Source organism: Lepus europaeus, chromosome 17 (genome assembly GCF_033115175.1).
Source record: "Lepus europaeus isolate LE1 chromosome 17, mLepTim1.pri, whole genome shotgun sequence".
Classification (NCBI taxonomy): Eukaryota; Metazoa; Chordata; class Mammalia; order Lagomorpha; family Leporidae; genus Lepus; species Lepus europaeus.
Window position 1 is genome coordinate 19,481,510 of NC_084843.1, and position 22,948 is coordinate 19,504,457.

The 22,948-nt window shown below is 53.0% G+C and overlaps 1 long non-coding RNA gene across 2 annotated transcripts in view; it reads right to left on the reverse strand.

Moving 5' to 3' along the window:
* The window catches only part of LOC133775756 (uncharacterized), a 149,794-nt gene that overhangs the window by 65,556 nt on the left and 61,290 nt on the right, over positions 1-22,948 (reverse strand). The gene's annotated exons all lie outside the window — the stretch shown is intronic.

The window sequence follows — 22,948 nt, forward strand, 5'->3', positions numbered from 1 at the left end:
ATGTGTGCTGAGTGGGCAGGAAAGGAGCAGGGGAGGAGCTGCTGCTCCGCCTCGGGAATAAGACCAATTTCCGTTCTGTCAGTGTCAAGGGGAAAAGGAAATCCGGCCCCAGAGGCAGAGGGAAGCCCCACCCCCTCCACCCAGGGGTATGCATTCCCAGGGTGGGGTGGGGCTGGGGGCTGGGGCATCTCCAGCCTTTCTGGCTCCCTAGGGGCAGCCTGCCTTTGCCACCCTGCCCCTGCCTGCACCCCTCCCACCCAGGGTCCTTGGACACCAGGATCCTCACGCCTGCCTCTTCCGCCTTACCAGGTTGCTGGGTAAAGAACATCAGCCTGGCAGCTAAGGGTGGATGGCTTGGACTCCTGTCCTGCTGTGACCTGCACTGTCAGTTGCCTGTGTTATACACTCCCCCAACACACACACGTGTGCGCACGCGCGCATGTCCTTCCTTGGAGCAACAGGTGCCCAGCCCCCAGCACCGGACTGTGCTTGCTCTGAGCCAAGTTGATGGCAAATGGTAGCCTGAGGCTGACTCACCACCTCCTGGCTTTGGGCTGTCTGTGAGCTAAACTGATTCTTAACATTTTTAAATGACTAAAAGCTATAAAAGTAGCGCTTTGTGACACATGAAAATGACATGGAATTCCAGTTTAAGAGTCATCCTGAGGCACAGCCACACGCGTTTGTGTATACATTGTCTACAGCCGTCAGGTGAGCAGCCCGACAGAGACAGAACCGCCAAAAGCAGGCAGCCTCCAGCTCTTCCCAGGATCCTGAGCCCATCCCAATAACCTGCTCCCCTTTTCCCAGGCAGCCTTGCGACGAGGAGTGGCCACATGTTCCACTTCCTTTCAAAGAGGACTATGCAGAAGCATGCAAGGGGAATATGTACAAAAGCTTTCCTGAGAGCAGGAGACACTCGTGGCTGGGGCCACGCCTTCTTCCTGCCTCCCCCGTGGGCAAGCTGCCCGGATGGAGCCCACAGTCCTTTTCTTCCGTGCCTGGGCTCCTGCCAAGAACTGGGAAAACAGAGGGCCGAGAGTTCAATCAGAAAGCGCTGGGTAGGCTGGGTGGGGTCCCGGAGGGGAGGAAGGTCCACCCTGGGCATCTGCCCAGAGGCTGTGCTACTTTTTGCAACTTGTCACCTGTGCTGGACCATGACAGCGCCAACCCCTCCCAAGAACTTGTCCGGTGGCTCCTGTCTGTTGGCCCCAGCGCCGGCATCCAGAAGGCAGAAGACAGGCAGAGAACACTTCCCTGTGTCAGCCTGGGTTCCTTTTCTCCCAGCTCCTTCAGGAGTAGAGAGATGGTACAGAATCCGGAGATCGAAGGCAGTTGGGCAGATGAATGAGAGGCAAATGAACGAATGCATGGCTCAAAAAAACAGTGCTAAGCTGCTGTGTTTCACACACCTAGGTAAGGAGCAACTATTGTGAACAGAGGAGTAATCTGAGGCTCCCAAGGCTAATTGATTTTCCCAAGGTCACAGAATTGGAAGAAGTAAACCTGAGACCCAGACCCCAACACCGGTCCAAGTCCCTGGGCACAGGCTCTTCCTGCCTCGCCTGCCTGGATGTGGCAGCCCAGTGCACAGGGCCCTGGGGAAACACCCTGCCAGCACCTTGGCAGAGCATCAAAGGAGCTCGCATGATGTGGTCTGAGCAGCTGACAGGAACGGGCTCCTTCCACATCCCCCCGTTCTGCTCTTGGGACTGCCAACAACACGTCACTGCCTTAGCAGGTGCTCAGCACATATTTGTAGAATGAATGCGTTGCTTTGTCTCGGTAAAAATTCCTCAACGAAAAGTCACGGGCTGAAAAATCCCGCAAAGGCAGGTAGAACTGGCGTCATAATTCCTAGCTTTGCAATCATTCTGGGAGCAGAATAAGCCTCCTGCCATGCTGTACGGGCACACAAGCTCCATCACTGACATCACGAAAGAGCAGTTAACGCGCACGCTGGCTACCGTGTGCCCCTCACGGTGCCAGGCACACAGTGAAAATTACCTCATTTAAACTGCACAACAACGGCTGGGGTTGTAGCACAGTGGGTGAAGTGGCACCTGTGATATCAGCACCCCATTTGGGTACAGGTTCGAGTCCCGGCTGTCCCACTTCTGATCCAGCTCCCTGTGAATGCACCTGGGAAGGCAGCAGAAGATGGACCTAGGTGCTTGAGCCCCTGCACCCACATGGGAGACCCGGATGGAGTTCCAGGCTCTGGTCTCATTGCAGTCATTTGGGGGAGTAAACCAGGAGATGGAAAGATCTTTATCCCTTCCTCTCTCTATCCCTGCCTTTCAAATAAATAGCATAAAATCTTCAAAACAACAACATGCAAACTTCACAACAAGCTGATGGCCTGGAGCTCATGGCTCTTCTCATTTTATGGGCGAAAAGCCCGAGGGTCAGAGAGGCCAAATCACTTGACTGAGGCCAGAGTGCAATTCCAACCCAGGCCCTCTGCCTCCAGAGCCGGGCAGGGTGGCAGGGAGGACTCCTGTGAGATGGATCTACAAGACTGCCTTGGGGGACAAGTTCTCCCCTAGTGGTCTGTGCAGAGCTGACTGGGGAGGAGGGGCTGCAGGCTTTGCAGGACCCCAGGAGGCTCCTTTCAGGCAGCCCCTCCTCCCAGGGTGACTGTTGAGCTGACTCAACCCTGCTTGCTAATGGCAGGGGTGGGGGCGGGGTGGGGCATTAGGAGGGGCCGGGATGGGCGTGACTAATCCCCATGGAGACGCTGGTGATTCATTTGCCCTTCCCAGGCAGGGCGCCTCTGTCAGGGTTCAAGCCATAGTAAATAAGCCACAGAACGCCATCCAGGCAACAAGGAAAAGGAGGGGAGTGGGGCTCCAGGGGTGACCCTCTGTCTCCTACCAGACCCAAGTCTCAGGCTGGGCCCAGCATCCTGAGCGCACTCAGCTCCTGGCAGGAAAGTTCTCTTTGCCTGGGGAGAAACACTTCGGTCAAGGTCACTGCTGGCCCCTTCCATTCTCTTTTTCTGGAAGGTTCTTGGACCTCCGTTGCTGGCCCAAAGGTACGGCTACCCTAGCCTGGGCTGCAGGTCCTGCAGTGCAGGACACCACTTCTGGGACTTGCACAAGAAATCAACCCTCACACCCTCACCTGACAGCCACTCTAAGTCCAGCAGGGCCCACAGGCTGACTTGTGATAGACAACACAGGTTTGTTGTCTGTAGCTTCCAGGTGAGAGAACACCACAGAGGAGGCACATCCCAGCCCTGGAGGAACTTAAAACCTCTCAGGAATATGCAACATAACAGTTAAGTGTTAAATTCTGACACTCTTCTGGGTGCTCTAGGAAATTAAAACAAAGACCAGGACCTAAGGCAGGCTTCCTGGAGGAGGAGCCGGGGTGGGTCTGAGGGGCTCAAGATGAATACAGTGAGGAGAGAGGCAGCTGTGTGTCAGAAAGCTCCCAACACCTCCAGTCTGATGCCCACAGGCCTGCACCATGGCAGCAGCTCTGGGTTCTGGAGCCCTACCTGCTCAGGGATCTGTTGAGCACAGGTGCATTTACCAAACCTTGGTGGAGGTACATTATTGTCCCATTTTACAGATGAGGAAACTGAGGGTCTAACAAGCTCCATAAAACAATATGAATATAAAGAGGAGAAAGAACTGGACCTGCATTGTCCAATATGGCAGCTGCTAGCCACACATGGATGGCTGAGCAGCTGAAATAAGGCACACTCGATTTCAAAGACTTAGCATGAGACAAACAAGCAAAATACAAAAACATCCATTAGTAGCTGTTTTTAGTTCTTGTTGCCTGTTGAAATCCAATTTGGGCTGCATTAGAAGAACTAAAACCTGTTATTATAAGACCTTCATAAAACACTCCAAACACTGGAGTAAGGGAAAGGGTTTATTGACGGGGGAACCCAACACGTCGCATGGAAGGGGGTAAGAAGTATGGGGGATGTGGGGGAAATCAGGAGAGAGAGAGAGAGAGAGAGAGAGAGAGAGAGAGAGAGAGAGAGAGAGAGCGCCATGTGCTGGGAGCAGGTCTTGCTCTACCTTTGCAGGGGTGGGGGACAGGGAAGTAGGAGCAAAGAATCCCATTAGGGTGGGGGTGGAGCCGACACCTGTGGTTGGGCCATCTGGTCACCTGGCTCCCAGAAATGGTGGCAATGTCCAGGACGTAAATTGTGCCAGAGACAAGACCGTGCCATTTTACTAACAGTTATTAAAATGAGCTTCCCCTGTTTCTTTTTACTTCTTTCACTAGGAAGTTTTAAATTACATGTGTATCTTGTGTGTTGCTTGCCTTGGACAATCTCTCTGCCAAGGATGGGGACCCCGCCTTAGCTCGAAGCCTCTGGAGATGGGGTGTCTGTTACCTGGGCGGCTGCCACAACACAGAAGGCTTGTCCCACCGCACAGGGACCCGGCAGGGCTGCTGACCCCGAGGCCGGGTGGGAGCAGCTGCCCTGCACCTCTGACCTGGCTTATGGGACTGTGTGGGTAATTGTGCCCGCTTTGGCTTCTCCTGCTAAAGAGAGACATCCACCAGAGGGTTTCTGTCACCTTGGCGCTTGCCTTCCTCTTCGCGCAGTATCTGCTCAGAGTGCAGCTGGCGCGTCTGAGTTTCCCCTCTCTGGCGGGGCAGCAGTTCCATGGATTCGGACCCATGTGACTCAACTTCACGTTCAGCCCAAGGCAAAGACTGTATTTCCAAATAAGGGCACATTCTGAGGAGCTGGGAGCGGGGACTTCAGCAAGGGCATTCTGGGGGCACCCAAGTCAGCCCACAGCAGGTGGGAGCGCCCCCCTCCAGGAGCCCATTCCATTTGGGTCACCCCTCATGGTTTTCCTTTGGTACCACCCCACAGGCCACCAGGAGCTCTGCTTCAAATCATTAGCAAATGCCCAGCCCTGACACCTGTGAGGTGGCACCAGGGGCCATTTCTTTCCTTGGAGCCCAGGCGTGGCTGGCGCCTCCCAGGGGGAGACTATCTCATAGTGATAAGGACCCTGGAAGCAGGTAGAAGGAAGCTGCTAAGGGAGAGAGGGTTCTAAATAATGAGAAGGTAGGGATGGGGACAGAGATTCCTAGATGACCCCTGCCCTTTGCAACTCTGGTGTACAGAGCTGCACAACAGCAGGTCACCTGGTCCGGGCTGGCAGGTAGCCTGGGGCTGTCCAGGTGACCAGCACGTGTGATATCGGCACATGACTGTCCGTGCAATCAGCGCAGCACGTGGTAGTCCAGTTAGCTTTCTATTTGCTCTGGCAGCCCTTCAACAGCCCCTGAAGAATGCGAGAGGTTCTGGTCGGGGCTCTGAGCCCCCCACTCTGTGAAAGGAGGGGGTTGGCTCTGGAGCTACACTCTCCTTTGAGCATAAAGGGTCCCTGGGACCAGCTCAGCTCCTTGCCCTGGGGAAAATCACAGAACTTATCCAAGCCCCTGTCTTCCCATCTACAAGACAGGAAGCAGGGTGGACATCTGGCACGGCAGTGAAGAGGCCACTTGGGGTACCAGCACCCCACACTGGAGTGCCTGGGCTCGGGTGCCAGCTCTGCTCCTGATTTGGCTTCCTCCTAATGCACACAGGAGGCAGCGGGTGATGCCTCCAGTAGCCGGATGCCTGCTACATGCATGGAAGACCCGGACTGAGTTCCTAGCTCCTTCCTGGCTTGGCCATTTGGGGAATGCACCCGACTCAGCCCTGGCCATTGTGGCCATTTGGGGGAATGGACCAACAAATGGGAGAGCTCTCTCTCTCCTCTTTAAATAAAATAAATAAACTTTTTTGAAAATAATAAAAGCAAGCTTGCTCTGCTAGTCTAGCCAGGTCATGGCGAACAGCCTGGCCCCAGGCAGCTGGGAGGACTGCAGTGACCCCAAGTGCCTTAGATGGCCCTCACATGCTGCACCAACACAAAAGCTATTCGTGTGTTAGGTGCTGTAGTGCCCATACCCAAGCTGTGGTCCCCAGTGGGTGCGAATCAGGGTGGGGTGGGGTCAGGCCCATCCTGTGTGTCCCTCCTGGCCATCTGGGTCAGCAGTACAGTTGTGAGTGGAGCACACTGCTGTCTCCACAAGTCTGTTCTGGATGGCATCGCAGGGTGTCTGGGTGAGTGGTGGCGTGTGAGCAGTGAGCGACCCACTGACAGCATGCTCCGCGTGTGTGTCTCTTCCTGTGGGGTGAGTGGGCGAGAGACGCCAGCAATGTGGAAGTAGTGAGTGTGAGCCCATTGAGCGGATGGGCAAAAGGAGTCCCTCCAGAGTCAGGCCATGCCTCCAGCAGCTCATTACGATCAGGCCACTCACTGTGTTTTGTCTGCCCTGAGGGCTAGAGTTCCCGTTCCAGAGCTTAAACTGTCCTTGGTGAATTCCTGGTTAGCATTCCTGGTTAACACCCAGCCTGGGGGAGATTCATCCACCCCTATGGGCTTCTACCTCAGCCTGGGGCCTTTTCAAAGTTAAGGAAGCAGCAAGCTGCTGGGCAGTCCAAAGGCCTGGGAGGTCAACTGCTGGTGACATGGCCCTTGGGTTCCTCTGCTTTCTGCCTAGGCCATGCAGCAGTGGCCCGGAGCACCTGCCGCCTCCCAGGTACTGGAAGAATGGCGGTGTAGAATCCCAATGTGAAAGGGGGAGGAAGCTCCCTGGCCTTTTGTGAGGCCTGGAAGAGGGGCAGGGGGCAGAGGACAAGCCAGAGAGCACAGGGGCAGGCAGAAGGGTCTGGGTCTAGGGGGAGGATGGGAGAGCCAGAAGCTCTCCAGGGAGTCGGGGCTGACAAGGAGGGGGCCCCTCACCCAGCTGACGCCATCATGACTCCCAGCCCCTCTCCCTTGGGTGGGAGCTGTGCAGCTAGAGTTCAACACCCCCCCCCCCCCCCTTAAGGGAGAGACTTCAGCTGTCTTGCCCCTTCCCAGAGATGGACCCCAGCCCAGAAGGGGTCTTGCCCTTCTGTCTCTCTGGGAGGACTGGCTAAGATGGGGGCAGGGAGAGTGCGCTGGGCCTTCTGGGATTCCAGCCACACACACGTGCACACACACACTAAAGCAGTGTGGCAGCACAGGGCTGCCTCCACCCACGCTACCGTTGGGTTGCTGGGCAGAGCCTTGCTAAGTAACTCTCTCCGCCTAAGTTCCGTTGAGGGAAATTGGGAGGAAATAAATTTCCCCTCAATACTCTGTGGATTGACTCAAGCTGGCTTCCTAGTGGCCCATAAAATAACAGTAACATTTATCGGGTACTTGCTTTTGTGCCAAGTGCTATTAAGAGGATCTTAAAGAGAGATGCTATTACCATCTCCGTTTCCTAGAAGAGCGAGGGCAAGCAGCTGCCAAGTTCACAGACACCAGGAAATCGGGGGCCAAGATCGGAGGCCCAGCTGCTGACCAGGAGAGCCCTGGCACAAGCCACCTCTCTGAGGCTGTCCCTGCAGGAGTGGGCGGTTGAAGATAGAGGGACATTTGCAGGGGGGCCTGGTAGAAACAGCACTGCCCCAGAGAGGGGGCGATCCAGCTAACTAGCACCAGACAAGTCGGTTCCTCTCTCAGCCTTGCCACCTTGTCTCAAAAAGGCAGCACTGGGCAAGCTAGTTGAGCCTTCTGTTCAAAATGTAAGGGGTGGGCATTTGGCACAGCCGTCAAGATGCTGCGTGGGACATTCACACTCACTTCAGAGTACCTGAGTTCAAGTTCGAGCTCCCCTCCTGATTCCAGCTTCCTGCTGACGCACATCCTTGAGGTCAGCAGGCGATAGGACATGGGAGAGCCAGGAGGCGTTCGTGGCTCCTAACTTCAACCTGACCCCGTCCTGACCACTGGGTCAGGCTGGGAGTATTTGTGAGTGAGGAGCAGATAAAGAAGCTTGCCCTTTCTCTCCTCCTCTCAAAATACAATTAATTAGTTAAATCTTTTTAAACATTTTTTAATTTATTTTTTTGACAAGCAGAGTTAGACAGAGAGAGAGACAGAGAGAAAAGTCTTCGTTTTTCCATTGGTTCACCCCCCAAATGGCTGCTACAGCCAGCGTGCTGTGCCAATCTGAAGCCAGGAGCCAGGTCTTCCTCCTGGTCTCCCATGCGGGTGCAGGGCCCAAGCACTTGGGCCATCCTCCACTGTACTCCTGGGCCATAGCAGAGAGCTGGACTGGAAGAGAAGCAACGGGGACAGAATCTGGTGCCCCAACCGGGACTAGAACCCCGGGGTGCTGGTGCTGCAGGCGGAGGATTAGCCAAGTGAGCCGCAGCGCCGGCCTTAGTTAAATCTTTTAAAATGTGTCTTTCTTGCCCTCAAGTGAGCCTGCTCCTGCCCACCTCAGGGCCTTTGCACTTGCTGTTCTTTCTGCACGGAAATCCCTTGCGTTCCGCTTATCATCACTTGGATTGTGACTCCGAAGCCTTCTCTGTGGAGAACTTGCCTGACCCTGTTGCTCATGTCAGTCTCCTTGGCTTCATCCCTGGCTTCACCCCACCATCACCCCCAGCTTACGAGATTTGCCTCTTTGTTTATGATCTGTCTCCCCAGGAAGGGAAGGCCTCTGTACCACTCAGCATTTTCCCCCAGAGCCTGCCGCAGAGAAGGCTGGACAAAATAAATCCCAAGAGGCTCCTGACAGTGCCAGTGTGTGGAGCAGAGAGCCACCCTACATCACGCTGGTGGACATGGGCAGGCCAGTGGGCCATCCTCCTGGAAGGACGCCTGGATTGGGGTTCAACAAGGTGACCGCCCAAGCCTGACCTGGGGGGGCTTCCTGGCCCTTCCAGTCAAACCTCTGGCATCCCGAGGACCCTAGGCTCATTAACAGCAAAGGAGTAGGCTTTGAAACAGGTGTCCTTGGTACCAATCCCAAAACAACCTTCGGTTCATAGTCTGGAGACAAGAGTAGAGAAGACACCCCCCGACTCGCCCTGGGGGCTTATGCACAGGCCCTTAAATTCCCTGCTTTGCCCCACCTGGACAGCTCTTGAGACTGATGAGGGGAGCCCTGCACCGTGAGCCCCAGGATCACTGCCCGTCTGATGAGCCAGTGGTGACACAGGAGCTCTGTGCGTCACATCCTTGCCGGAGGGGCTGTCAGTGGTGCCCGAGGTCTTAAAGGCCACGTGTTCCAGATGTTGCCTCCTACCCAGCAGTCCAGGGCTGGATGCAAGGACAGTCACTCCTGTCCTCCCCCCACACCTCTTGCTCCTCTTGTACCTACTGCCAGATTTCTCTCCCTGAAGCTTGCCAGGATCATTGCTCAATTCCTGCCTAAAACTGACACATTTATCGCAGTGCGATATAGAACAAGAAAGCTAGCCCAAAGTGTACGTCCAAAAACAGGAAACTGGAATTATTTGGACCAGGGCTTTCAGCCTTGGCACTATTGACTGGCGGAGGGCCATCCTGTGCCCTGGGGGTGCTGAGCAGCATCCCTGGCTTCCACCACTGGACACCAATCAAAGACTCCTGCAGCAAATCACAGAACACACGGGGCTGGCGCTGTGGCACAGCAGGTAAAACCTCCACCTGCAAGGCTGGCATCCTATATGGGCACTGGCTCAAGTGCTGAAGATGGCCTGGAAAAGCAGCAGAAGACAGCCCAAGTGCTTGGGCCCCCATGGGATGTGGGAGACCTGGAAGAAGCTCTGAGCTCCTGGCTTCAGCTGGTCCAGCCCCAGCCATTGCCGTCATTTGGGGAGTGAACCAGCGATGGAAGATCTCTCTGTCTCTCTCTCTGTAACTCTGACTTTCAAATAAATACATCTTTTATAAAAAACACAAAACATGTACATGTGTTATCAGTGATGCTTTTCACACTGAGAATGCAGGTTTTACTGTACTTTTGTTTTCCGTAGTGCAAGCCTTGGACTCCTTCCCCCACGAGCAGCCTCTAGAAAACACGTGGGACTTTAGCCTTGGCTGAGCCCCCCTGCAGACAAGCCCTGGGAGCGTGGATCGTGCCCAAACCGCCCAGCATGTGAGGCAGAAATGATGATCCTGATGAAAGCCACTTTTAATAACTCACCGTGATCATCTGATGAGTAAACGACATTATAAATAGTGCATTTGTTCCTAAAACAACCAAATGACTACATTTGCAAGGGGAGCTGGGAACAGCAAACAAGTACTCTTCATGCTGGAAAAAATAAGTGCACACACCAAGTGAAGGAATGGAGATGAGGTGAAATGGGCTCTGGGTACAGCCAAATTGGAGCTGAGCCTGAATGCCCCTTCCCTGAATGGCCCAGGGTCCCAGGCCCCAGGTTCCAGGCCCCAGGCCGCCCTCAATGAATGGTAGCAGTCAGCATGGCTGGACACGGGGCTGCTGGCTTGTTTTTTCCCTTGGCTGTGTTCAGTTTGCTGCAGGCACAATTATTTACGGGATCAGAGCAGAAAAACAAAATCCTCCAGGTGACAAAAGAAAGGTGATTGATGGGAGCAAAGGTCCGAGAGACAGATGCTGTCTAGAAACTGTGGCCTGCAGGTAAGGAGGCTGACAACTATGGGTGAGCGCACTCACGGTTTTCTTGCCTGCTCACCCACCCCCGGGGTCACAGAACTCCAGGAAACCCCACGGCCACGGTGGCCTGCACACGGGCTTGCCAGGACCCTCACCTGGCCTCTTATGGGCTGTGCTCCTGGGCTGAGGGGTCCCTAGCACAGGTGATGTCAGGCCTGCCAGGGACAAGGACCAAAGATTACAGACGCTGCAGCATTATTCCCAACAGGTAAGGTGGGAGCAACCCAAACGTCCACTGACAAGGAATGGATAAACACAATGAGGCGTCTACACACCCTGGAATATCAGTCTGTGAAAAAGAATGCGATTCTGTTTCGTACGACAACATACGTGAACCTTGAAAACATGCTAAGTGAAATGAACCAGACATAGGAGACGAGATACTGTATGATTCCACATTTACAAGGCGTCAAGAAGAGTTCAATTCAGACAGACAGAAAGTGGAGTAGCAGTTACCAGGGGCACAGTGGGGCGGGGAGGAGACAGGTAGTTATTGCTTAATGGGTCTAGATTTTCACTGGAGATGATGAAAAAGTCCTGGAGACAGATGGTGGTGACAGTTACACAACAACAGGAATGTGGTGAGTATCACAGAACTGAACACTGACAATGGTTAAAATCATAAATTTATGATATATCTTTTTCTCACAGTAAAAGATTAGTGGAAAGAGCATGAAACATCTCTTAGTGTGAAGCTCTCATTTTGCAAAGAAGTAAATTGAAACCCAGAGAAATGAAAAAAACAAAGCCCTTCCCCAAGTCAGCTGATACCACAGATGTAGCAGGTACTCTTGAATTAAGCAACACAGTCTTTGGCCTGGCAGCTAAGACACCAGGCTGGGACATCCACAGCCCATTTGGGAATGTCTGGGTTCGACTCCCAGCTCTGTTACAGATCCCAGCTTCCTGTGAATATGTGCACATGCACTCTGGGGAGAGGCAGGTGATAGTCCAAGTGCGTGGGTCCCTATCACACACGGGGAAGACCTGGCCTGAGGTTAGCACCCTCTTGAGTGAGACTCAGGGAGCTAGTTCCCTGTCTGCCACGGGAAGACACAGCACAGAGAGCAAGTTCTTACCCAACACCAAGTCAGCCGGCCCCTTGGCCATGGTCTTCCCAACCTCCAGAACCCTGAGTAACGAACTCTGTTGCTGATCAACAATATTTTGCTACAGTAGTCTGAACAGACTAAGACAGATACTGGACACGGTTTTCCATATTTGGCTATTACAGGAAACTCAGCATACATGCCTCCTAGGGCACACGTAGAAGTGTCTCCTTAGGAAAACTTCCACTTACTCATTAGGATTATGTGCGTACATGAATGAGTTTCAGTAAGGCATGGGGAGAATGTCAAGTATTTTCCATTGTAATCTCACACGCGCTTACTCCCCCATTCAGCCCTGTGAGGAAGCAGAGTCACTCTCCCTACGGATTAGGGAAAGGTCCAAGAAACACGAGTCATGTGCCCGGATCACAGCGCTCACAAGATAGCCCTGGGCCTTTCCAAGTGAGCCCGGCCTACCCACATCCGAGAGATCACATCTAAGGCCAGGATCTTGAGCCGTCTCCTGCTGTGCCTCCTCCCTGCGCCTGACACAGAGCTGAAACGTCACAGGCAAAGAAGAGCATCCCTTGGATGTTGTTGAGCAAATGAAAGAATGAGGAGTCTGGAGCCCCACTGCCTGTTGGCTCTCGGTCCCCAAGCCTGTCTGCCCAGCACCTGCCCACTGCCCAGCCCGGGAGCCCAGCAGGAAAGGGGGGTCGGATGGGATGTCACCAGTGTCTCCAGTCGCATTCCCGCTGCCTCACAGCAGCCACTCTACTCCTCCCGCTGCAGGGTAGACTCCCGACCAACCGGACCCCCAGCCTCTGCCCTGGGTCAGTTTCCATCCCTGATGCCCTCCCCAGGCCGTCGGCTCAGCTGAAGCGCTCCCAGCTCACACCCCTCCTTCTCACTCTCCCAGCATTGCTTGGTTTCTCTTTTAAAGTTCAAGTGATCACACTCCCCTTGGGTCATGCTGCTGAATGTGTTCAACACAGATGACGAAATCAAGGTTCCGAGGGGTCATGTGACCTGCCCGGGGGCCCCAGCCAGCCAGCAGGTCTCAGCAGCCGCCAGAGCCAGCGCACTTCCTGTCCTAATCCAGGCAGCCTCCAAGTAAATCTGAATGCGGTTCACTTGTACCAGCTGGGAACTGCACAGGATCTAGAACTGGTAACAGCATCCGTTTTCTGATACAGCTCTGCCCCCCCCACGCCTGAACCTAGCAGAATAAATCCAAACCGCTCCCCCAGCGCAGCAGGCTCAAGCATCTGTCTGGGCAAGTCTTCAGCCATCCCAGTTCCATGGATTCTCTCTGGCCCTGGCTCCCCGGGGCCCCTCGGGCTCGCCACTCTGTGGCTGACTCCCTAAGCGTGGGATCCTCTCTCAGACGTCCGTGTCCCCCCGCAGTGAGGGACAGGTGCTGCCTAACTTGTTCTGCCCCGGTTTCAGCCACTGACCCAACAGCTCTTCAGGTGGGATGAGACCAAGTGAGCAAGGAAAAGAGTCGCTTACTCCCCGGAAGTACCCAAAGCTCTCATCATCCTGCCAAATCCATCCACCAGCTGTTGGCACCTAGGTCTGTGCTGGTGTTGGGTTAACAGCCAATGCTTCGTTTCCTTCTCACATCAACTCTACCAAGGGAACTAGTATGGTGTCCATTTTGCAGATGAAGAAGTTGAGGCTTGACCGCTTAAGTAACTTGACCAAATGAATGGAGCTCATGTGTGGTAGTCTGAGACCAATACCCTGACTCTTGGCTGCTGTACTTGCCAGTCCCCGGCTGCCTGCCTGAGCCTAGGTCCAGCAGGCCATGGAGTACAATCAAATCGGGTAATTTGAGGAGGTAAGTGAATAGAGGGGTTCTAGAAAGGGGTAAACCGGGTCTAGGAAAGCCAGAATGGAGAATACAGGACCCCTGGCTGGTACCAGCCACATGCACAGCACTCCTGGGCCGGAAGGCCAATGGGAGGGCCAGAACCTGAGACTAGTGGGCTATGTGGAGGGGCTTCCCAACAGGGACTGAGGCCTTCAGTGGAGGGACCAAGCAGTGACCCTGCTGGGAGGGACTAACTGGCCCCAGACTCCCTCCTCCATCTAGTCTCCAGCTGTGTCCCACTGGCCAATTCCAGCTGGAAGCCAAACACTAAGGAGCAAACTGCAGGTCCCCAGAATACCAGCCACGGTAGGATTAACAGACCCACTAGGTATGGCCTCAAGACCAGGGTGTCTGGGATCTACTTGGTACAAACTGAGAGATTTTCTTCTGTTACTTAACATTCACCCAAGGTGACATCTGTCCTGGTTCCTCCCCAACACCTCCACCAAAGAAAAGAGAAACAAGGAAAAAAAAAAAAAAAAAAAAAAAGAGCAGGCACGAGAGGAAGGTTGGTGTTGTGGGAACACCGCCCGGGGCAGTGTAGCAGTATATTGCAAAACTCAGATCTCTGAACTTAACCCCTGCTTCCCAAGAAGGACCCAGACCCACCTCGGGGCTCTACATGTAGGGAGCCTACAAACACAGGAGGAGGAACTACGTTGGAGGAGACCACAGAACACCCTTACGGGCCTGCTGGGTTATCATTCTCCATGCCTTCAGCAAGTATTATCACATACCTGGCCCTGTGCCCAAGAGGAGGGCACGGATTTGAACCAGGCACAGAGCCTGGTCACAGACTTGGTCACACTTGGTCACAGACTAATAGGGAACTCAGACTGCAAACACGGGTCACATGATACTATGGGAAGCATGCTAGTGGAAATGTACATATATACAACTCAACATGGGAAACACAATACCACTCAAAAAGCATGCAAAGGACCCCAACAGACATTGCTCCAAAGAACATATACAAATGACCAAGAAGAACATAAAAAAGACACTCAACATTGCTGGTTGTTAGAGAAATCATAACAAAATACCATTTCACACTGAATAAGTGGCTCTAATAAAAAAGACAGAAAATGACAGGTGTTGAAAAGGGCACAGGGAAATGGTAACCCTCATACACTGTTGATGAGCATATAGAATGGTACAGGGGGACGCGTTTGGCCTGGCAGTTGAGATGCAGGTTGAGATGTACTTCCAATAGCAGAGTACCTGGCTTGGTGTCCTGCCTCTGCTCCTGACGTCAGCTTCCTGCTGATGAGCACCTTACGGGGCAGCAGGTGATGACTCAAGTATTTGGGTCCCTGTCTCCCACGTGGGAGACCTGTATAATAATTGAGTTTCTGGCTTCTAGCTTTGGCCGGGCCCAACCCTGGCTGTTGTAGGCCTCTGGGGAGTAAACCAGTAGATGGGAACCCCATTTGTCTGTCTTTCTGTCTCTCTGCCTCTCAAACAGAAACAAGAGGGACAGTGCGGTCTGCGCAGCAGGTTAAGGCAGCACGTGGACACCGGCATCCCACAGGTGTTCTGGTTCAAGTGCCAGCACCTCTGCTTCCGACCCAGCTTTCCTTCTGCTCGTGCGTCCTTGGAGGCAGCAGATGATGGCTTGGGCTGCTGCTTGTGTCTTGAAGCCAGGCTTTTGGCTTTAGCTTGGCCCAACCCTGGCTATTGCTGGCATTTGGGGAGTGAACCAGTAGATGGAAGATTCTCTGCCTTCCAAGTGGATGAAAATAAATAAACATTAAAAAAAATTGGAAACTGTCAACAAAAAATTGGAAAACAGCTTGATAGTTCTTTGAAAAGCTGTTAAACCTGTTAAACAGAGTTTACATGTGACCCAGCAATTCCATGCCAGACACAGACTAAACGAACTGAAAGCACATAACCATACAAAACTTTGTACACAAGTGTTCTTAGCAGCATTATTCAAAATAACCCCCAAGTAGAGAAAAATCAAACCTCCATCAATTCGTGAACAGATGCATGAAATATGGTCTATTCATACAACAGAACAGTATCAGCCATGAAACGAAGGGTGCACATTCACCTGTTAATAGAAAGGCTGCTTCTAGTACTTTTCTTTTCTACAAGGGGAAATGTAAAGCAATTAATTAAAAAAAACCTGAAAGAGTTATACACACACACAGAGAGAGAGAGAGAGAGAGAGAGAGAGAGAATCTTCCATCCTCTAGTTCACTCCCCAGATGGCAACGGTTGAGGGTAGGCCAGGCTGAAGTCAGGAGCTTGGAACTCCATCTGGGTATCCCATCTGGGTACAGGGGCCCAGGTAATTGGACCATCCTCCACTGCTTTCCCAGGCACATTAACTGGAAGCTTGATCAGAAGTGGAGCAGACAGGACTTGAACCTGTGCTTATACAGAAATGCTGGAGTTGCAGGTGGCAGCTTAACATGCTGCACCCAACGTCAGACCCTTGAGATTTTTCTTAATGAAAATCTTTTTTTAGGCCAGCGCCGAGGCTTACTAGGCTAATCCTCTGCCTGCGGTGCCGGCACACCATGTTCTAGTCCCGGTCGGGGCACCGGATTCTGTCCCGGTTGCTCCTCTTCCAGTCCAGCTCTCTGCTGTGGCCCAGGAATGCAGTGGAGGATGGCCCAAGTGCTTGGGCCCTGCACCCGCATGGGAGACCGGGAGAAGCACCTGGCTCCTGGCTTCGGATCAGCGCGGTGCGCCTGCCGCAACACGCTGGCTGTAGCGGCCACTTGGAGGGTGAACCAACGGAAAAAGGAAGACCTTTCTCTTTGTCTCTCTCTTACTATCTAACTCTGCCTGTCAAATATAAATTAAAAGAGAATCTTTTTTTAAAGTAGTAAATGGAAGTTATGAATACATGATGAAAGTTGTGGAAAGAACCAAAACCCGAGATTTTAATTTGAAAAGGTGTTCTCTTTTTCCATCAAAAGACAAAATATGGGGTTTAATTTTTAAAGTAGCTATTTATTCAATTTCTATGTTAACCCTAAATCAACTTTCCAATGGATTCTTTTTATTATACTTTCAGTTTACTTTGTTTTTATAATGGTGTTGAAATATATGCATTTTTAAAAAGATTTATTTATTTATTTGAAAGTCAGAGCTACACAGAGAGAAGAGAGGCAGAGAGAGAGAGATCATTCTACTGGTTCACTCCCCAGTTGACTGGAGCTGCACTGATCCAAAGCCAGGAGCCAGGAGCTTCCTCCAGGTCTCCCATGTGGGTACAGGAGCCCAAGCACTTGGGCCATCTTCTACTGCTTTCCCAGGCCATAGCAGAGAGCTAGATTGGAAGTGGAGCAGCCTGGACTCGAACTGGCACCCATATGGGATTCCCGCACTGCAGGCGGCGACTTTATCCACTACACCACAGCCCCAGCCCCAGCCCCAATATACTTCAGTTTACTTTGAAAAAGCACACATGAAAATAAATGAGAGCACAGGGAATTCAGAGGATTATCTGTGATGATGGTTTTTTATTCTTTTAAATTGAATCGCTCACTCAAAGCCTTCGTTCTGATGGTATTAGGTGAGGCTGATAACCACACCAAGAATATTTTCTTCATCCAATTCCTCTGATGATCAGAAAGATGCAGTGGAAGTTACCATGGTATTTTAGGAAAGGCAGTCCTTAAAAATACTAATTCTAATTCCTGCCCTCTATCATTGCCTGCCTGTAAATTCCAAGTCAGGTGGGTACAGACACACAGAGAGAAATGTGGTGGTGAACTTATTTGCACAAAAACAAGTGCTAGGGGCTAGCACTGTGGTATAGCAGGTAAAGCTGCCACCTGCAGTGCCAGCATCCCATATGGGCACCTGTTCAAGATCTGGTTGCTCTACTTCCAATCCAGCTCTCTCCTTTGGCCTGGGAAAGCACTAGAAGATGGCCCAAGTCCTTGGGCCCCTGTACCCCTGTGGGAGACTCAGAAGAAGCTCCTGGCTCCTGGCTTTGGATCGGCCCAGTTCTAGCCACTGCAATCATTTGGGGAGTGAACCAGTGGATGGAAGACCTCTCTGCCCCTGCCTCTTTGTAACTCTGCCTTTCAAATAAATAAAATAAATCTTTAAAAAAAAACACAAATAAATAAAATAAATCTTTTAAAAAATAAGACTTGCTAAATAATTCTAGGATAATTCACATTGAATAAGAGGTTTCTGACTTTTTTCTCCCATGGTACAATAAAAAATGTATTTATTTTTATGTATGTGAAAGGCAGGGTTAAAGAGAGAGAGGGAGAGACAGAAGAGAAAGAGAGATCTTCCATCCACTGGTTCACTGGTACCATTGTACCATCCAAATGGCACAATGATTGGGACTGAGTCAGGCCAAAGCCAGGAACCTGGAGCTTCTTTCAGGTCTCCCACATGGATGCAGGGGCCCAAGCACTTGTACCATCTTCTGCAGCTTTCCCAGGTGCATTAGCAGGGAGCTGGATTGGAAGTGGAGCAGCCGGGACAGAAACGGCACCCACATGGAATGCCAGCTTCGCATGTGATGGCTTAACCTGCTATGCCACAACACCAGCCCCAACCAGCCTACTTTTTAAATTAGCTTGTTTAAGTATGGAAATATATGTTTACCTTAAAAAGTCCAGAATGAATTACAACATGAATGAACCTTGAAAATGTTGTGCTAAGTGAAAGAAGCCAGACCCAAAAGGCCACATATCGTATGATTCTATTTTTTTATACAAAATGTCCACAATAGGCACATCTATACAGTGAAAAGTTGATTACTGGTTACCAGGGACTGGGGCCATAGCAGAAAGGGGAGTGACTGTTAATGGGTGCTGGACTTAGTTAGAGGATGATAGAAATGGTCTGGAACGTGGGGCTGGTGTTGTGTGCTGTGGATTCAGCCGGTGCTTGCAACAATGCCATCCTGTATCTGAGTCCCAGCTGCTCTGCTTCTGATCCAGCTCCATGCTAAAGTTCCTGGGAAAGCAACAGAAGATGGCCCAAATGTTTACGCCCCTGCCACCTACATGGCTTCTGGCTTCAGCGTGGCCCAGCCCAGGCTGTTGCAGCCATTTGGGGAGCGAACCAGCTGATGGAAGCTCTCTTTGTTTTTCCCTGTCACTCTGTGTCTTGCAAATTAATGAATAAATCTTTTTTAAAAAGTGTTCTAGAACTAGATGGTTATAATGGTTACATAATTTTATGAACATGCTAAACAGTGAACTGTGCATTTCAAAAACGTTCTGTTATAGTGTGTGACTTATATCTCAATAAACAGAAAAAAGAGACACATATGACAACATAGGGATAAGCAGCACACAGCTATGCCTCTGTGGGGAAGTTCCCTGCACATAAGGCAACATCTGAGCTGGTTTTAAAGAGCTGCCGGGAGTCAGTAAGCAATTATGGGGAGGAAGGACCTGGTGGGCAGTGGGAACAGCACGTGCAAAGGTCCAGCACAGGGACAGGAAGTACTGTGGCAGGCACTGCCAACCACAAGTCCTCCAGTCGTTGGGGTATGACCCTTGGTGCAGACTCAGGTGTCATTCGATGGAAGTGAAATTCATATCTGACTCTGGGTGCCATTTCCCCAGAAAATGTCACCCACCATTGCCGGGTTTTCTAGGTTTGTGAGGTGGTACAAGATTCTGCACCACACCAAGCCACGGGGTCAGCCACCAGCCTCCAGGGCTTAGCCTAGAGATGTCCTTGTCCTTCTCACGGACTCTCCTTGCCTCTGGGCCAGAGTCTTTGTGAGGGCCAGGAACCCAAGGCTGATGAATGTGGGGATTACTACTCCTGGGGGTGCTGCTGTCTCTACAGCCTTGCCAGGAGCTGCAGCCCCTGGCTGTACCCCCCTACCCCCGGCTGAAGCAGCTGTCTGGTCTCAGAGCAGGCGACACTGGGCACTTGCTCCCCTGGGGTAGTTTGTCCATCCCAGCAAATCTCTGTTTATCTTCTCCGCAACTCCCTCAGTTGTCCTTGACCTTTGAGCAAAGACCCTGGAAGACTTCCAAGTACTCCTGTCTGAACAGCAGAAAGGACAGGAGATTTCACACGGAGAAAAAAAGAAAAATCAGTGCTCGAGTATCCAGCCTTACAATGACCACGGCATCTGATGCCAGGGCTCCGTTTAGGACCAGAGGCCAGCAGATGGCGGGCCCACTCCACCCCTCCGAGAAGCACAGGCCCAAGAGTGCTCCATCCTCCAGTTCTGAGACCCTCGATAGTCAAGTCGTCTACAAGCAGGTGCAGAGGATTCCGCCCTCTGCAGGACCTGTCCTAGAGGCACCCAATCCTGCAATGTGCAGGCTCCCAAGCCACTACCCCTCCCCAAAGCGAGGCACTGGACTGGGGGGGAGGGCACAAAGGTACAGGCAGGAAAGTGGGTCTGGACACACACTCACTAAGAAGACAGAGTGGGAGATCAGAGACCAGAACGTCTCCCAAGTCCAGGAGAGCCGAGAAGACGACCAAGAACAGCAGATCAAGAAGGAAGAGCAGGAGGCGGGTCTGGTCTGGCTTGGGTCACTGGAGCCATGGAAAGGGTCAGTGGTAGCAGAGACCAAGAGCTGTCAGCCCGAGGACCTAACAAGGAGCTGTAGGGGCCAGTGGGGTTGGGGGACAGAGGTAGAGCTTCCCCAGGCTAAAGGGGGCCTAGAACAGCTGTGGCTAAGGCAGGGTGGAAGCCATGGGCCCACAGGGGATTCTGATCCCCAAGCTGTCCCCCCACACACTTGCCATGGGGGGAGGCCCAGAGAGAAGCAGGGTACAGAGAGGTCTGCTGGCCTCGGGGTCACCCACTTTGCAGGGAGGATGTTTGTTCAAGGAAAATCACTGTTTACCCGAAGCTTTGGGCTGCAGCCCTGGGGCTGGAATTATCAGTGAAAGCTGGACCATCAATCAATCGTGGGGCCTGGTGACAGACCTGCTTCCCTTCCGGAGAGTGGGAGGGAGAGGGGGCGGCCCTGGCCTGGCCCGTGTGGGAACGGCTCTGCTCCCAGGAGCATGAAGGTCACACGGGAAGTGGCCTTGAGGTGGCGCCGGGCGCGGGAGGGGAGCAGAGGGTGGCGTTTCCATGGCACAGCAGTCAGGAGACAAAGCTGGACGGAAATCACACTCTGGGATGCTCCCTGTCCAAGGCCAAGTTTCCCGGGAGGAAGAACAGACTTCCTGCATGGACACCTGGACGCGGAGCCCTGGGGCAGGGGGCAGGGTGAGGGCTGAGCTGCTGCTCAGGTGCTGGGGTCTCTCCAGGCCTCGGCCTTGCTGGGCCACCGGGCACGTGCAGGCTGGGGGTCTGCGCCCCGCCAGGGTGCCAGTCCTTGGGGTGGGCACTGACGGCGGTGCTCGGCAGGCAGCACGGGCTGATCCCGGGAGGACACTCAGGCGGACACCCAGGTCTGGGCCTGAGTGCAGCCGCAGAGGCCGTCTTCCCAGTGGCCTTGGCCAAGGCAGCGCTGGTCTCATGGGGCATCAGGGGCAAGGGTTCCGTGTGAGCTCTGGGAATGGGGGAGGAACAAACGGATGGAGACATGAATGGACTCCTTCTCTCAGGGACGGCGTCAGTGGTGCCTGCCTCTTCCCAGAGTGGGTGAGAGCGAAGCCACAGGTGGAGCCCCAGGCCCCGGACACAGGAGCTGTGCAGTAGCGGCCGCTGTGTTACACACGCTCTTACCACCCAGGCTTTTGCCTTCCCTCAAGCTGCACTCCCACAAGGGCCTATTCCCTTGCCTCTCCCTCCACACAGGCCCAGAGAACCCCAACTGTGGGAACGGGCAGCTTGCGGCCCTGGGCTCAGGAGGCCTAAGGGCTCCCTTCCGCCACTCTCCAGCATGTGGTCATTTTGGGCTGCCTCCTCCACCTCTCTCTGCCTCAGTGCCCTCATTTGCTCAATGAAGATAATAATGCTATTGTGGTACTGGGAGGAAGAAAGGACTTAACACATGTAAAGTACTTTAGCCCAGAGGAAACGCTGAATGAAGGCTACTATTGTGGGGTGCGTGGGGGTGAGGGGTGGGCCTGCCCTCTGTCCGGATCCGTTAGGGCCTGCTTTGCCCTGTGGGCTGTGGACGGAAGTCGTGCCAGCTCTCAGGGATCTTGGAGGCGCTGGGTTGGCAACGGAGGGAGGAGGAGACCTTCAGCCAAACTTCTCTGCCTTTAGACTCAGGTCAAAGGTCACCACCCAGGGTGTGTGTGTATGTGTGTGTGTGCCTCCTCCTGTTTCCGTCTTGATTTCAAATGCATCACCCTGAATGTAGACGAGGAATCTACCTTAGATCAGATTCCTGCAGACACAGCTTGGACGTAGGCACGAGCCTTCATATGGAAGGTGGTCCTGGGAGTCACAGGTGGGAGGTGAGTCAAGAAAGGAGGAAAAGCCCACAGAAGGCGATGTAACCAAGATGGCCCTGGCGGAAACGGGGGCTCAGCTCTCCGGGCAGCACTGGGGGGAGCAGGCTGCTGCAGGCACTTGGCTGGCTCTGGGCCCACTGGTGGTGAGTTGCCCAGGGGCATGAACTAGGCAGGCCTGCCGGGCGCTGTCCACACACCATGAAAGCAGGAAGGGCTCCGGGCATGGTGCAGGCATAGTGAATTCTCTGGAACCCTACACAGCAGGAGCTCTGTGCTTGAATGGCAAGTGCTTGAATGTCCACTGATCAGGACACCAGGGGACCCAGAACCTAAGTGATGCTGGGGCCTCCAGCTAACAGACTCCTCCCCAGTCTCCTGCCTTTTCCCCCAAGGGGGCTGAGGGACTCTCCTCTCTGTTACCTAATGTCCTGGCTACTTCTCAGCTTAAACCATCTTCAGAAACTAGGGATGCTGGGAACATGCATGGGGTTTTAGGAAGAGGGTACATAGTTTAGAAACTGGTGGGCAGCCCCCAGGGTGCCCAGCCAGCAACTCTGCTCCAGCTCCAAGGCAATGCTTTTCCCACCTCCCTCCCTTCCTCCTTTGCTTGGCACCACCAGCCATGTCTCTAACTAGGAAAGACAGGGATTTGTGTCTTCTTAGAGGAATGTCAGACCCCAGGAGCTGGCAGGGGCAGCATTTAGAGTGGATGGGGGTTGATGGCCTTTCACAGAGCCTTGTAGTCACATCACTGGGCCATCAGCCACCACCACAATGACAATTAGACTTCTGGAGTCCTCACTATGTGCCAGGGACCAAGTCAGGGTTTATAAAAATCCATTACAAGCACTTGCTGGCTCTGTGGGAAGCCATAGCTCAAGAAAAGCTCCAAGAAAGTTGATTCAAGGGTGCCTTTGGGTATAGGGTTTCCCTGATTCCCCTCTACCATTTCCTGTTGAAACAAACTCTCCCCCGCAAAAGTATCTTCATGGCTGAACAAGAATGGTTGGGAGCAAAGAGCTTTCTCAACTGAGAAAGCCTCAGAGACAGGATGTCAAAAGAGCTGATAGAAGAACTCTCTGGTCCCCTGGGAGCCAGGACCTCCTCACTTCCGCCGCCCTCAAGCCGGGCAGCCAGGGAGCCCTGTGGCTGACCGTGGTGTGAACGTGGGTTTAATCCCCAGACACTCCTCTCTGAGCCTCGGAACACATGGAAGCCGTGC